The following is a 15,044-nucleotide window of genomic DNA, read 5'->3' as shown; positions in this document are numbered from 1 at the left end:
TGGTACCGTTTAAAAGTCGTTGAGTGTAAAAAAAATCGAATTGTTGAGCGCAAGCGTCTACTTTCAATAGTGGAGATGCAGCCATTTAAATCGTTGAGTTTATCATTTAAATCGTTAAATCGTTAAACGCAAGGACGATCCATCATAACCCACACCCTCCCCCTCACACTCACCTACTACTGCCAACATGAACAAACTAATACTAATACTAATACTAATACTGATACTGATACTGATACTGTTACTGCTGACATGGACATCGACTCAAAAAGGACTCGAAAACACTGTTGGGTTCCCCTTTTATGAACACCATTTTTATATACCAATTCCCAAAACCGCTGGGAACACGTCTTTGTATGGCAGTTGTAAGCTGGAAACACGTTAATTTATTTTTTTGTCGACCGGAAGACGTCATTGGAATACGTCTACATACTTCGATGTGTGTTGGGACTACATAAAGAATTGGTTCAAAGCACGTCAAACATAAGTTAGAAATAAGTTTCGCGTAAAAAAGACATTAACGTGACGTGTTTCGACTTATGAGTAGCTTATAAGTAGCCTTTGTGGTCGTGTGTAAGCGTCCACATATCGTGTGTAAAACTTATCCCCATCACATGCGGAACGTGTGTCATACGCCGAGTACGTCGTAAAATTTTGAACATGTTTAAAATTTCTTGACGTACTCTACTTACTACGACGTATGATAGCGTACTTTAGCGTTGTACTCACGTATACCAAACTTACTCATACCGTATTTGACGTGCCCCAACGTTTTAGACACATTTTTCTTAGGTTCGGCATACACTGGCAAGATCACCAAGGTGTGACCGCGATGTTGGCACTTCCATTTCTACGGCAGTTATGATTCGAATCGTTGTGCGTCAGCCTTTTAATAGGCTACGTCACGACATCGTCGGCGATGCGTGCAACGCGCTATGCCTAAGTTAGACTATCGTTGGGCATCGGTTGTGTAGGCCGACAACAGGTTCAGCATTCGTTGGTATAAGTTATCTATAACACAACGAAACGTTCTGTGTCCATTACCAATGCGTTATACATAAGACCAAGTCGCTATGAATACGTCCGAAACTTTAAAAAAATATCAAACGTTCAACGCAAGCCAGCGTTTTAGATACATTTTAATACGTTGCCACCGCTGGCTAAAACGTCAAGGTGTGACCGGGCCTTTATGCTAGTTGTCCTGCATCTCTGTCTGAGAACAAACATCCACTGCAAGAGTGCCAGTTTGACAATCAACCCCACAATGTGGATTTATACCCTGCACACGCAACCCAGTCCAATAAATTTCAAAAGAGGTGCATGAGCATGCTTTAAAAAATGACCTGACAATTATGTTATCGGTGACTGAATATAAAAATTTCACTTTCTCCTCGATTTTAAATGAAAAGCACTTATGAAAAACAAACCTGTTCCATTGGAATATTCTCGACTCGTGCATGGGATGCAGTCAAAGCAGCAGAACGGTTCCCCTTTACGCGCAACCTTCCGTGTTCCAGTGACACACGGCTCGCTGCACACCGACAGTGGAACCTGAAAAAGATCTCTCTTCCAGTTCTCTGGTGATTTTGCAAAATGTGTGTGTGTGCAATTGTTCTAATATCGGTATCTGTTTCAGGTCCGAATACCCACCCACCGCATGTGGAGACCCGCCCTCCCCCCCCCACACACACACACACACACACATACACACACACATACACACACACACACACACACACACACACACACACACACGTTTGGCCGATATCGGCAATTTTTCGGGAATCGGCAGGATAGAGTCAGTTTGATTACTGATTGCAGTATGGTCTGCATACAACCCAGAAACCTTGAGTCGATTTCACTGAAAAACATGTTATCATGTTACAATTATATCAACGTTTTAAGAACATGTTCACAAACATTTTTCTTTTAAAAAAAAATGCGTGTGATGGGTGGAAAAAAATCTCGGAAATCTAGAAAACATGTTAACACTGCAAATGGCTTGGAAATTCAGGCGTAATCAAATATATTTTGCGATGAAACTCACAAAGGGTAACATATAACTATTGTAAAGCAAATCCAATAACCAAATGCTTTAGAAACAGGTGTGAGGACAAAGAAAAACCTGATCGAACTTCCAAAATATACGGGATGAAACTTTACCATCATGGCACGCCGAACAGACCACACACCGACGGAGAGTCGATACAGATCCAAATCTATACATATGTACCAGGCCCGTGTGTGCTGTAAACGTACCTCTAATTTGTAGAAACTGTCGATTGTACATCCCGATCAGAACAGGAACTGTACTGTCCAGCTCGATCAATGTTTTAAGCAATAAAGCACTTCAATGGAATGCCTGGCTTGGCAAGTGATTAACAATTGCCCTCAATACACCCATGCACCCAGAAACTCCCAACCAGTGTCCAAATTGGACAAATTAACACTATTTTTAGCAGTCGGAACTGCTGCTAAGTTCAACTCAGAATCTGAAATTTTGTCATTTCGCTGATTTTGAGATTCGCATGGTTTTGGCATAAGCACAAATGAAATAAAGCCATGATCACTGGCGTCTCCCGGCATTTATAAGCATTACAATGTATCCAGCGATTCATAGGTATCGAAAATATGAGTCAGTCATGCCAGATCAGATCTGTGACTTGCTGAAGGTATCATGTAAACCTGCGCAAACTTGTTCCATGGTCGGGTTGTCGGAAACTAAACTGTCTCCCCCACCAGGTTTCCTGGTGAGGAGGGTGTTTGGATATGGACAGTGGACACCCAGCAGGATTAAAAAGAAAACTTGTCAAAGGGCAGAGGAGCTCGTTGTGAGCCAATAGCCATCGATAGCTAGTGCCCAACTGTATCAGCGGACGTCCTCCTGCAGTTGGGTTACTTCATATTAGGAGGTTGGTGGCACGATTTGCACTCCGACCACCGTAAAACCATTTTTTCCACAAAACATTCTCGAAGCATCAAAAAATCTGAAAACCCACTCCGTGCGAGTACCTTCTGTGCAGCTTCCCTTTGCAGAGCAGCTCACCGGATGGCTGGATTGGGGCAAAGCCTTCGGGACCCCCAATCTTTAATGACAGGAGGGAAACCACGGTGAAACAATCCCGGGTCAGATTGTGGGAGAGTGTGTTGAAGAGGTGCTGAGGTGTTGTCCACCAGACGGCGGTATCCTTGGGTTAACCTGAGGCGGTCCCTACAGGTGGGTGCCTGGAATGTCCAATCCCTAAGAGAGGATGATCAACTGTCTCTGTTACCATCTGAGCTCAAGCGTTTGAACATTGGTATTGCAGCTCTCTCTGAGGTTCAGAGACTGGATTGCGGCAAGATCATGGCAGGTGGTTACATCTACTATTGGTCTGGTCGCTCTGATAGTTAACAACCCCAAGGAGTTGCTGTCGCTGTGTCCAATAAGCTGACTCCAATGATAATTGAGGTAACACCGGTCAACGAGCGTATTATGAGATTAAGGATTCATCACTCCTTGGGTGTCATTTTCCTGGTCTCTGTTTATGCTCCGACTGAGGTGAGTGATCTCACCATGAAGGATGCATTCTATACCATGCTTGAGTCTGTGGTTGATCAGTGCCCCAGTCCAGATACTCTTCTAATCTTGGGGGATTTCAATGCATCGACTGGAACTGATCGGGATGGTTATGAGATGTTGTTGTTCCCCATGTGTCTGGAACTGTGAACCTGAATATCACTAAGTTCCTTCACTTTGCAATAAGTCATGGAATTCGGGTGGCCATCTCATGCCCCCATGAGGTGTTTTGTGTGTTAGCTCTCATCCGAGCCTCGACAAGGTATCCTAAAAAAATGGAAAACACGCACACGTTCTGTGCGTGTGTGTTATCCTCTTGTTAAACGTCATGTGTGTTAGCTCTTATTTGAGCCTTGACGTTGTAAATATAAAGAAAAAAATATTGGAAAGATGATGCTGTGCATCATTACCAAGTCAAGCGAAACAACTCTTCCACAAAATACTTCTTTGTAATGTGAAAATTTGCAAAGCTTATGCACATTGATTGTTTGGGTTCTTCTGAACACCGATGTGAAGGACATATACGGGGCTTGTGAATGTGCATGGTACTTTTAAAATCAACGAATAAATTGTTTGTTTCCGGTACCACAAGAGAAGTTGCACTAGACTTTTGCACCTCTTTCTAAAAGAAGATGTGTGTGTGTGTGTGTGTGTGTGTGTGTGTGTGTGTGTGTGTGTGTGTGTGTGTGTGTGTGTGTGTGTGTGTGTGTGTGTGTGTGTGTGTGTGTGTGTGTGTGTGTGTGTGCGCATGCATGCGTGTTATCCAATGCTTTCGCTCTTTTGTATAGAGAGGAAATTTTACGAATTTGAAACCACACATCAACGGATATTTCTCATTTTCTGGTGAGTCAGATTTGCATCCAGGAAGACAACAATTATGGTTAAACACTTTGAAATTACCACTGTTTCACTTAAAAGTTGAAACTTTTGTTTAAAAGACGATTTGACCAACAGATTTCCTCCCGGCAACAGCAAGTTAAAAGTGCTCCAGTTCGTTGAAGCATGTCACTGAAAATGGACCATGGCACAATACATGAAAGGCCGCGTTAGTATTCAAATGTCATTTTGAAAGTCCCGTATTCAAGGCAGACACCAAAATAATGCTTTCAGAAGCAAATCAACACTTCACTCCCTCAACCACACCCTGAATCCACCCTAACCCCCTCAAACTCCATTGAGGTTACACTTCACAGATAATTGGTATTAATTAATTTATAAGGAAATTTACCTTCATACTCCCACCACTCCAGTAAAATCCACCAATATTCACAGAAAGTTTTTTGTCAGGTGAGGCATCAGAGTTAAAATGTCCAATATTTTTGAAAAATATTTTTCCATTTGCATCTCTTTCCCAAATTATGAGCTCATGTGGTCCAGGTGGGTCTCCATTTTCATCAAAAATCATTGAAGCACCAGTAGTCGATTTCCATCGCACATTCCGAAGATACAACAACAGCTAAGAATCAATGACAAATTAATTCAATTATATTTGAGTCGGTGAGTAATGTAAGATACCAATTTTTAAATTAAATTTTTGTGGAAATATCAGAGATTTGGCTCTGATTCTGACCAAATAATTTGCAAAAGAAAAGACTAATTGTAAAATAAAAAATGAACAATTTCTACTTACTTGCCAGGATTGAAAATCATATATATTGGTGCATGATCCATTTTGAAATGGAGTGTTTTGGGATGTACACAATTGGATGTCCATCAAGGCATGTGCTACAATGTATACAGCCTGATAGGTATAGGATGAATACATTAAATTGGAAACATCTGTAAAATGAGAGTGCACATTTTCCAATGATTCTTGACCTGAGCACCATGAAATGCCATTTTTTTCTCCATCCCAGGTGCATCTGAAAATGTCTTCCCACAATTCAACAACGTAGTCATTCAATGATTTCTCATTCCAATAAAGTGGGTTTTCTTCTCTTTTTAGTTTTTCATTTGAAGCAATCTCATTATTTTTGTCACCAATATGATTTGTATTTGTCTTTTTGAGGGAAGTGTAAATCATGGAAGGCAGATCAATGTTTTATCCACGAGAATTCAGTATAATTATGAAATGCAATTTTTAAAAATATTATTTCCTAAACTTTTGATCAAACATCATCAGGAAGCAAATTTAATTATTACTTTCATCACACGAAGTCCTTGAATTGACATTTGTTTTTGATAAATTTGTGTATTGTTGGTTTCAGGTTGAAATTGACTTTTATCTTGAACATGTACTGTGATTTTCTCATCACACAAAGGATAATGGCTGCACAACTCGCTTGTGACTCATGAGAAAGTAAATTTGATGAAGAATTTTCTGATCAAAAATCCTCAGATGAAGACAGTCAAAATCATGATGTGTAAGGTGCTCTCATACCATACAAGTATGAACCCGAGGTCATGAAATACCTGGTGTTCACAATAATTGGGACGGTCAAAGAAAGTCTCGGCAATAACAACTGGTAAAGTAGTAAATAATCGAGCTCGAACGTGGTAAATGTGCAGTTTAGTGCTATTTTGATGTCGCACTTCTCTGTAGTTATTGTAGTAACCCGAAAAGCACTCGTTCAGTGTACACATCTGCGAGGTTGAACATGTTTATGTCTTGTATCCCACTGAAAGGCCAGATCTGGATCCCAACCTGAACCCAAATCTAATTGACTTGTTCTTGTCATATCACCAACTCATCCACCTTGTTTTGTCATACTCTGTCCACGTTTTGAGATATCATGCTATGTCGTGTTTTTTGGCCTCGTCTAACAATGATGAAGAATCACCAAAAAAATTATCAGATGAGGATCTGGTTTCGGAACTTCACCAAAATTCCAGTTCCAGTTCCTGAGTTTAAGTGGTGTCCAATAGGGTCTCTGCTGACCTTCTCAAATATAAATTTATTGGTCATTTTTTATCAGGTTTTGCTGTTATTTTGTTGTCTGAGTTTACTGTGTGTTTGTCATACGGTTTTGTTAAAAACTTGTGTTAATTGGTGAGTATGCGTTGATGTTTTCAAATCACGTTTCCTTGAGGCCTACCCTTTCCTTTGTGTGCACGATCTTGTTATTGCATTTTTGACATCTTTCCGTCAATTGTTTTTCACAATTCCTCCACTCTATCAATACACTCTGTTTCATGTGTGCGATGTATGAAGCAGGGAAAGCAGTTTTAATGCACCATCAATTATTTATTGTGCTCCACACTCAGTAACCTCAGAACCATTCATAAGCGCATCTTCGTCGTGCTGCTATGTTCCCGCTCGTGATGACCACCCTTCCGGTTGAACTAATAGCTGAATACATGACATCTCCCCCCTCCTCTAAAGTGTGAACATGTATTAAAGATGAACACAAGACTAATGAAGACACTATTAAATAATACAAAGATAATGAATATATGAGTTTTGACTACAAATCGAGGCGGAGAGGCACCTTTTGAACTCTGAATGATCATCTGGATACAGAGCCGACAGACGGCCACGCTGGGGGCACTGCAACAAATTTATTGGGGTCAGCCTCAGGGAGTGGTGCAGTTCCATCTGCAGCACCAACGTCGCTCTTCAGGAAGTGGCGAGACATCATTTTAGAAGATAACAGGATCACAAGACCGATAATGGACATGATCAAGGTGCCTCAGGATGACTCGATTGTCCTCGACTTTGATCTTGTAGGACAATGGTCCCTCATTTTTGTAAATCCTCCCTGGTAGCCAAGCCTTTTCGAGACCAAAGTTTTTTTTTTCACAAACACCGGGTCCCTGATGTTTATAGAGTGCTGGACTGCATGTTTATCATGATAAAGTCTCTGTTTCCATTGATTTTGAGATGTGACCGATGCCACGACTGCTCTTACACAACCCAGTCGTCTACACAAACGTCGTTTCATCAGCAGCTCAGCTGTTTTCACCCGCGTTGTAGTGTGGGGAGTGATGCGGTGAGTGAAAAGCAAATGTGATAGTCTGGTCAGAAGGCTTGATGAAACTCCATGTATCTTATTTCGACCAGACTTGATGAAACTCACAAAGCATTGGGAGAGTCCATTTGAAGCTTGATGGTGTGGCCTCACAAACTTGTGAATTATATCATTCAGGCATGTTACTTCATTGAATTCAGAGCTTGAGAAACAGGTTCCATTGTCAGTGACAATCATGCATGGCAAACCATGAGTGGCAAAGCACTGGCGCAGAATCTCTATGGTGGCATTTGAGGTTGCTGTATGTCTTAAATCGGCATCAATCCATTTAGTGTGAGCATCCATAACAAAAAGGATCATACAGCCTTTGATGGGTCCAGCATAGTCAAGATGAATCTTCTGCCATGGTTCAGTGGGCCATTCCCAGTGGTGCAGTGGCACCTTTGCAGAGCCGTTTTGACGGCTTTGGCATGGATAACTATGTTTCACACACAGCTCGATGTCAGACTCAAGCTGAGGCCACCAGACGTACTTCCATGCCAGTGATTTCATTCTCACAATGCCTGGATGACAATCGTGAAGCTGATCCAAAATATTTGTGCGCAAGGTTGGGGAAATGACTACTCGGCATCCCGACAGCAATCAGCCATTCTCGACACTTAGTTCATTCTGCCTGGCTTTGTACGCATACAATTCAGGATCAGCATCGTGTTGAAGGCCCCACCCATGCCCAGTAGCATGGATGACCTTGGAAATCAGTGGGTAACGCCTGGTATAGGTCCGTATCTGGTTGGCATCGATTGCTTGTCATTTAAAAATTCCATCAGAGATATCACGCTGCCAGGTACAGAGGGGTTAAACACTGTGTCCGGAAGTGGCAGGCGACTCATTGCGTCGACATTTGAAATTGTGGAGCCCGGTCTCCACATAATGTCGTAATCATAAGCCGAGTGTGAAAGTAACCAGTGTATATTCCAAGTTGGGAAGTCCCCTGAGGTAGCTTTTGTTGGACCAAACACTAATCAGTGGTTTGTGGTCCGCATAAATCATGAAATGTCGGCCGAAGACGTACTGGTGAAATTTCTTAACTCCGGATACAATGCCAAGTCCTTCTTTGTCCAGCTGACTGTAGTTTTTCTCAGCCAGGGACAGTGTACGAGATGCAAATGTGATTGGTCTCTCTGTGTGACCTGACAGGAAGTGTTACAAAACAGCACCAACCCCGTGCTGACTCTCGTCACACAACAGGACCATGTTTTTGTCTGGGTCATAGTGAGCTAGCATTTTGAAGACTGCAGCATGTCTTTTGACTTCTGGAAGGCTGATGACTATGGAATGTCCCATTTGCAGATGACGGCTTTTTTAGCAGGCAATACAGGGGGCCAAGCATCGTAGCAATGTTTGGGATATAACTGCTGTAGTACTGCAGCATGCCAATGTATGCCTTAAGTTCAGAAATGTTGGTCGGAGTTGGGACGTCTTTTATTGCTCTGATCTTCTCTTCAGTGGGATGTAAGCCTTCAGCATTGACACAAAGGCCCAAATAGGTCACAGATGGAACCATGAATTTGCACTTGTCTCTGCGCAGGCATAGTCCAGAGTCATAGATAATGCATAACACCCATTTGAGGTTGTCACGATGAGGAAGCTCTGAGTGGCCAGTGACGAAGATGTCATCTTGAAAAACAACAACGTGTGGATCAGCAACGAACAGGCTATCCATACAACGTTGGTAGATTCCTGATGCCGATTTGACAACAAAACTCAGGCAGTTGTATCTGTTGAGCTCCTGATGTGTGATGATGGTGAGATATTCTTTGGAATTCTCATCCAGAATGACTTGTAGGGAGGCTGATCTCATGTCGAGCTTGGTGAATGACTGTCCTCCACTCAGTTTTGTGTACAAGTCATCGATCCTTGTTACGGGATATTTGTCCAAGGTGGAACATTTGTTGATCGACATTTTGTAATCCCCACGAAGTCGTATCGATTTGTCTCCCTTCACGACAGGAACTGGAGCAGCCCAAAGTGAGGAATGAACTCACTCAATGATACCTAACTTTTCTACTCTGGCTAATTCTGCATCAACCGACTCTTGCAAGGCAAGAGGAACTAGGCATGCTTTGCACAAAATTGGCTTCACATCTTTCTCAACATTGAACTTGCCAGTGAAACCCTTCAATGTCCCGAGTTCATACTTGAAGATGTCCGGCTATCTAGCGAGGAGGTGCTGCAGTATGGTTGGTGGCTTGGAAGCCTACATTCGATGAATGTGTTCCCAATTGAGTTTGACAACATCGTGCCAGTTTTGTTGGAGAAGTGTGGGGCCATCCCCAGGGACGACCAAGAGTTGTAATTGGTGAGTATTGTTGCCGTACGTTACTGTGACATCATACGACCCATGGGCTTGTATCGATTCACCGGAATATGGAGTGAGTCGGATCGGGGATCAACGGAAGCTGGGTTGTTCAGAATTCCCCCACAGGTTACGGAAAGCTGCATCACTCATAAGTGAGATGGCAGCACCCATGTCTACCTCAATTTCCATGGTCCATCCATCTATATCCACTATAACCAGTATATGAGTAGACTGTCTGCCAGACTGTGTGTGGAAAAGGTCATACGACTGAATACTGTGGCTGTTTGGGCTGTCTCCATCAGTCATGGCTTCCTGGTTATGCTCTGAGTCAAAGAGGTGGTATTTGCATTCCTCTCTCCTTGCTCTCCGTTTTCGACACAAGCACGCAGAGGTGATATGACCCACTTTGTGGCAGTTGCTGCAAGCGGAATTCTTGAAATGGCAGGAAGTGGGAGAATACTTACCATTGCAGTGGAAACAGCATTTATCAGCACCAGCCACAAAGCAGTTTCCAGGAGTTTTGGCGTCAGATTTTCTGGTTGCATGTTGTTCCACACGATTGACAGATGACAAATTAGCTCCAGGCTGATAAGTGATGGAGCAAGCAATATCTGCAGAATTTTTGTCTGCACACTCCATTGTGATAGAGATGTCCTTAGCACTGGAAAATGTCAGAGTCTGTTCAGCAAGTAGATGCCAGCGAATTCAATCTTGCTCCACTCCCACAAGGAGCAAGTCCCTTGGCATGTCGTCACATATAGTACCAAACTGGCAATGCTGGGCAAGGCATTTCAGTTGAGCCACAAATGCCGAAATCGACTGTTTCAAAGTTAGGCGACACTCGTAAAAATTGAATCGACTCACAATGACCGAGGGTGTGGGTTCGCAGTGCTCCTTCAGCTGCCACAAGCTCGGCGTTCCTTAAATCCATCGTGGTCCTGGGCATGGCGAGATTCTTCAGAATAGTAAACGTCTCACTGCTGCATACCGACATCATGATTGCTTTTTTTCCTGGCATCATCCTCTATGCCATTAGCCTGGTAGTAATACTGTCGACGCTCAAAATGTATGCCTCCCAGCTTGCTTTGCGTGGGTTGAACTCATCAATACGCCTGAGAGACATAGTGATCGAGTAGCATATGCAGGGAAATAATGAGTTTGTACTCCAACAGCTAACTGCAATAGCTCCGCTTACTTAACATGCTCTCACCAGAATCCAATCCTCATCACCATGTAATGTCTCAAGCAAGGAAAGCAGTTTGAATGCATCAGCAATCTTTTATTGTGCTCCACACACAGAAACCTCAGAACCATTCATGAGCCCAGTTTCATCGTGCCGCAATGTTCCCACATCATGATGACCGCCCTTCCGGTTGATCTCATACATGACAATATCTAAAAAATATATTTTTTTAAACAAAGAAAAATTGAAATATTTTCCAATATCACCTAATACCCTGCGAAACCACATGACTTCCCTACCTCCTCTTCTTCCTTCTTCCACTTATGCTGATCCACCATCTTCCTTCAACTTTTGCAGATCCACATTCACCATGCAACTTCATGATCTTCTACAATGTTAAAAAAAAATATATATATATATATATATATATATATATATATATATATATATATATATATATATATATATATATATATATATATATATATATATATTGTTGTAGAATTCCCGCCCGTCGTCGTGCGAACGACCACGTCTCACCAATAGCGGTCACTTCGCCCACCGAACGGACAATCCAGTCGTGACTTTCTGGAACAATGCCAGAAACCAGTCACGGGTGGGTTTTTCATCCCACCATGGCCCAGTCTGTATTCTACCCACGCGAAATAGGATCAATCGCCGAATATCGATATACCTAAGTACCCGCGCGGGTAACCTACCGAGGGACCGTACCTCGGTGAAGGCCTGCTTGGACACGAACCGCTTAAGCAGTCCGTTCCGTTCTTGGACAAACGAGGGGGTATTATCGCCAGACCTCGCCGGACCCGATTCTATTTAAAAACCAACTAGATTCGGAGTGCAAGATGGGGCAGTTCAATGAGGGAATGGACACAATGAACAGGTTTACATTCACACAAGGACATTTATTGTAATAAAGCACATATGCAATTAAACAAGGCCAATCACATATGCACCTATACAAGCAACAAAAGCACGACAAAAGAACTACAACCGTCAACTTATTATGTACAGTCACATGCACTTAACAGCAGTTCCTACTTATTAGACGGGAGTAGGGTAAGAATACTGATTCTGGCTCACTTTTCCCCATGTAAATGAATGGGGGATTTTCAGCGATTTTTTTTTTTTTTCCCTAAAAATAAACCCCCCTTTTTATCCCAAGGTATATTTATTTGTCTCCCCTTTTAACCTGGAGGTTGAACCTCATTGAATTGAACACCTGGGGGTTGAACAGCTCACTCATTGAACCTATAAAGATTTGTTCATTCTCAAATTCCTTCAATAGTTTAATTTTCTTTGCACAATAATCCCCATCTAAAATATTAACAAACAAAACATTTGAATCTTTATATTTTTTAAGATACCCCATTTGTGTCATTACGAAATGATAAACTTCTCTTAATGCTCTTGTTTGACCACCTCCTGAGCCACAGGTTATTTTTTGTTAAGCCCCGCCCACTTTTCTTTAAGCCCCGCCCACTTTTGTTAAGCTCCGCCCACTTTTCATAAGGTATTTTTTCTAAGCCACGCCCACTTTTCCTAAGCCCCGCCCACTTTTGCTAAGCTCCGCCCACTTTTCACAAGGTATTTTTTCTAAGCCACGCCCACTTTTCCTAAGCCCCGCCCACTTTTGCTAAGCTCCGCCCACTTTTCATAAGGTATTTTTCCTAAGCCACGCCCACTTTTCCTAAGCTCCGCCTACTTTTGCTAAGCCCCGCCCACTCTTACATCATTTCCAGTTCATCTCTGACTCACAAAGAAATCACTAGAAAATTACAGGATGTTATGGTTTTGAAAAATTTCCCAATGAAGGCTTGCCTAGGCTTGCCCAGGGAATTTCCAAAGGAAACCACACCCACCAGTCTTTCTCTATAAAAGCTTCAAACCCAGGCTCCATTTTAAACATTTGTTCTTGCTGGCAATGGTGTTCTGTGTGCTTGTCTCAAACTCTCTGTCTTCTATGGAACTAAACCTTCAAGTTGATGAACTGGATTCAAACCTCTTATCTATTGAGGTAAGATTTTTTATTTTCCTATTTTCAAACTTTGATTGAAGCATACTCATTTAATAATTAAATAACTTAATTAATACATTATTATTTTCTCTCACAGGAAATTGTATCTGAAAATACTGCTTTTGCTACAACTTGGGGGAAATTGTTGGCTTGGTTGAAGACCTTGAGTGGGATGACTTTGGTGTTCCTTGGAACTCTCTGTCTTCTATGGAACTAAACCTTCAAGTTGATGAACTGGATTCAAACCTCTTATCTATTGAGGTAAGATTTTTATTTTCCTATTTTCAAACTTTGATTGAAGCATACTCATTTAATAATTAAATAACTTAATTAATACATTATTATTTTCTCTCACAGGAAATTGTGTCTGAAATACGAAATGAAAATACTGCTTTTGCTACAACTTGGGGCGAAATTGTTGGCTTGGTTGAAGACCTTATGAGCGACCAAGACCCACAGAACGAGTTCGTCCTTGATGACCCAACCAAAGAGTTATACCTTGGAGACCAGCAAAATCCTGAAAAAGAGTTTTACAGCAATAGTACTCATTGTGAGTTATCAAGACAATACCCACTGAACAAGTTATACCTTGATGAGCCAGAATACAAGTTTTACCTTGGAGACTCACAAATTTTGAAAAATCAGTAAATGAGTTCTGCCTTGATGGTTTTAATAACTACCTTGGAGACTCAGGAAAAGGGTTTTGCCAAGATGGTTCTAAATATGGGGCCTACCTTGGAGACTCACAAATTTTGAAAAAAATCAGTAAATGAGTTCTGCCTTGATGGTTTAAATAACTACCTTGGAGACTCAGGAAAAGGGTTCTGCCAAGATGGTTCTAAATATGGGGCCTACCTTGGAGACTCACAAATTTTGAAAAAATCAGTAAATGAGTTCTGCCTTGATGGTTTAAATAACTACCTTGGAGACTCAGGAAAAGGGTTCTGCCAAGATGGTTCTAAATATGGGGCCTACCTTGGAGACTCACAAATTTTGAAAAAATCAGTAAATGAGTTCTGCCTTGATGGTTTAAATAACTACCTTGGAGACTCAGGAAAAGGGTTCTGCCAAGATGGTTCTAAATATGGGGCCTACCTTGGAGACTCACAAATTTTGAAAAAATCAGTAAATGAGTTATCCTTAAGAGACTTTGTAAGTTGGTTTTACTTTGAATACTTGAAATGTGGGTTCTGGATTGATAACTCACAATGTGATACATATCTTGGAAACTCAACGGGAATGTGGTTATACCTTGAAGACTTGGAAAGTTGGGTTTATGTTGGACACTTGAAACTTTTTTGGGGGCTTTTATTTATTTATTTATTTATTTATTATTATTATTATTTTATTTATTTATATTTTGGAGACTTTTGGAGTTGCTATCACTCTTTGGGATCTAAACCTATCGATGTAGTTCTTTGTCGGATGGTGCTTGATGGGAGCAAGATCAAGAAAGTTCTGGGAAGAAAGTGCAGGCTTACTCCCTCTTTCTACGTCATCAAACCTGAAAGCCTTAAAAGACAGAATTGGAAGAAGAGAAAAAAAACAAAAAATATACATTGTTTGTTCTGGGAAGAAAGTGCAGGCTTACTCCCTCTTTCTACGTCATCAAACCTGAAAGCCTTAAAAGACAGAATTGGAAGAAGAAAAAAAAAAAACGTAAAAATATATATATATAGGTGGAAATCTCATTTTGAAAAAGACATTGTGTTGGGTGAGGATTGAGTTGGGGTTGAGATTTTGAATGTGAGGGTTAGGGTTGAGATTTTGAATGTGAGGGTTGGGACACACACACATACACATCAACAAACAAAAGTTAAGCCTTGACTATTCAGTTGAGGATTCTGTGTTTGGGGTTCACAGATCTAAGAACGTCCCCCTTGACACACATTATATACTGTTATACACCTCGGACTTGGCCCTCGAGTGTCCACAACGGTGTATAGTAGGAGGGAGTGAAGCGCCAACCTATTGCTCCCATTGCACACACACACACAAAC

The 15,044-nt window shown here is 41.6% G+C and overlaps 1 protein-coding gene and 1 long non-coding RNA gene across 2 annotated transcripts in view; one reads left to right on the top strand and one right to left on the bottom strand.

Annotated features, from left to right (window-relative positions):
- LOC147035725 (extracellular calcium-sensing receptor-like) overlaps positions 1-1,595 on the bottom strand; it is a 30,888-nt gene extending 29,293 nt beyond the window's left edge. The window contains exon 1 of the mRNA XM_085898414.1: positions 1,428-1,595. The gene's annotated coding sequence lies outside the window, so the exon portion shown is untranslated. The remainder of the gene's footprint in view (positions 1-1,427) is intronic.
- A 10,530-nt stretch (positions 1,596-12,125) lies between these two features.
- Positions 12,126-14,599, top strand: LOC147035724 (uncharacterized). The gene is made up of 2 exons (XR_015049511.1): positions 12,126-13,305; positions 13,402-14,599. It is a non-coding gene; the product is annotated as an uncharacterized LOC147035724 (long non-coding RNA).
- Positions 14,600-15,044: the final 445 nt, after the last annotated feature.

This window comes from Eptatretus burgeri, chromosome 1, assembly GCF_056783735.1.
Source record: "Eptatretus burgeri isolate ZD-2024b chromosome 1, Ebu_testis_v1, whole genome shotgun sequence".
Taxonomy (NCBI): Eukaryota; Metazoa; Chordata; class Myxini; order Myxiniformes; family Myxinidae; genus Eptatretus; species Eptatretus burgeri.
The sequence above is the reverse complement of the archived record's forward strand: the minus strand, read 5'-3'. Positions and strand labels throughout refer to the sequence as shown.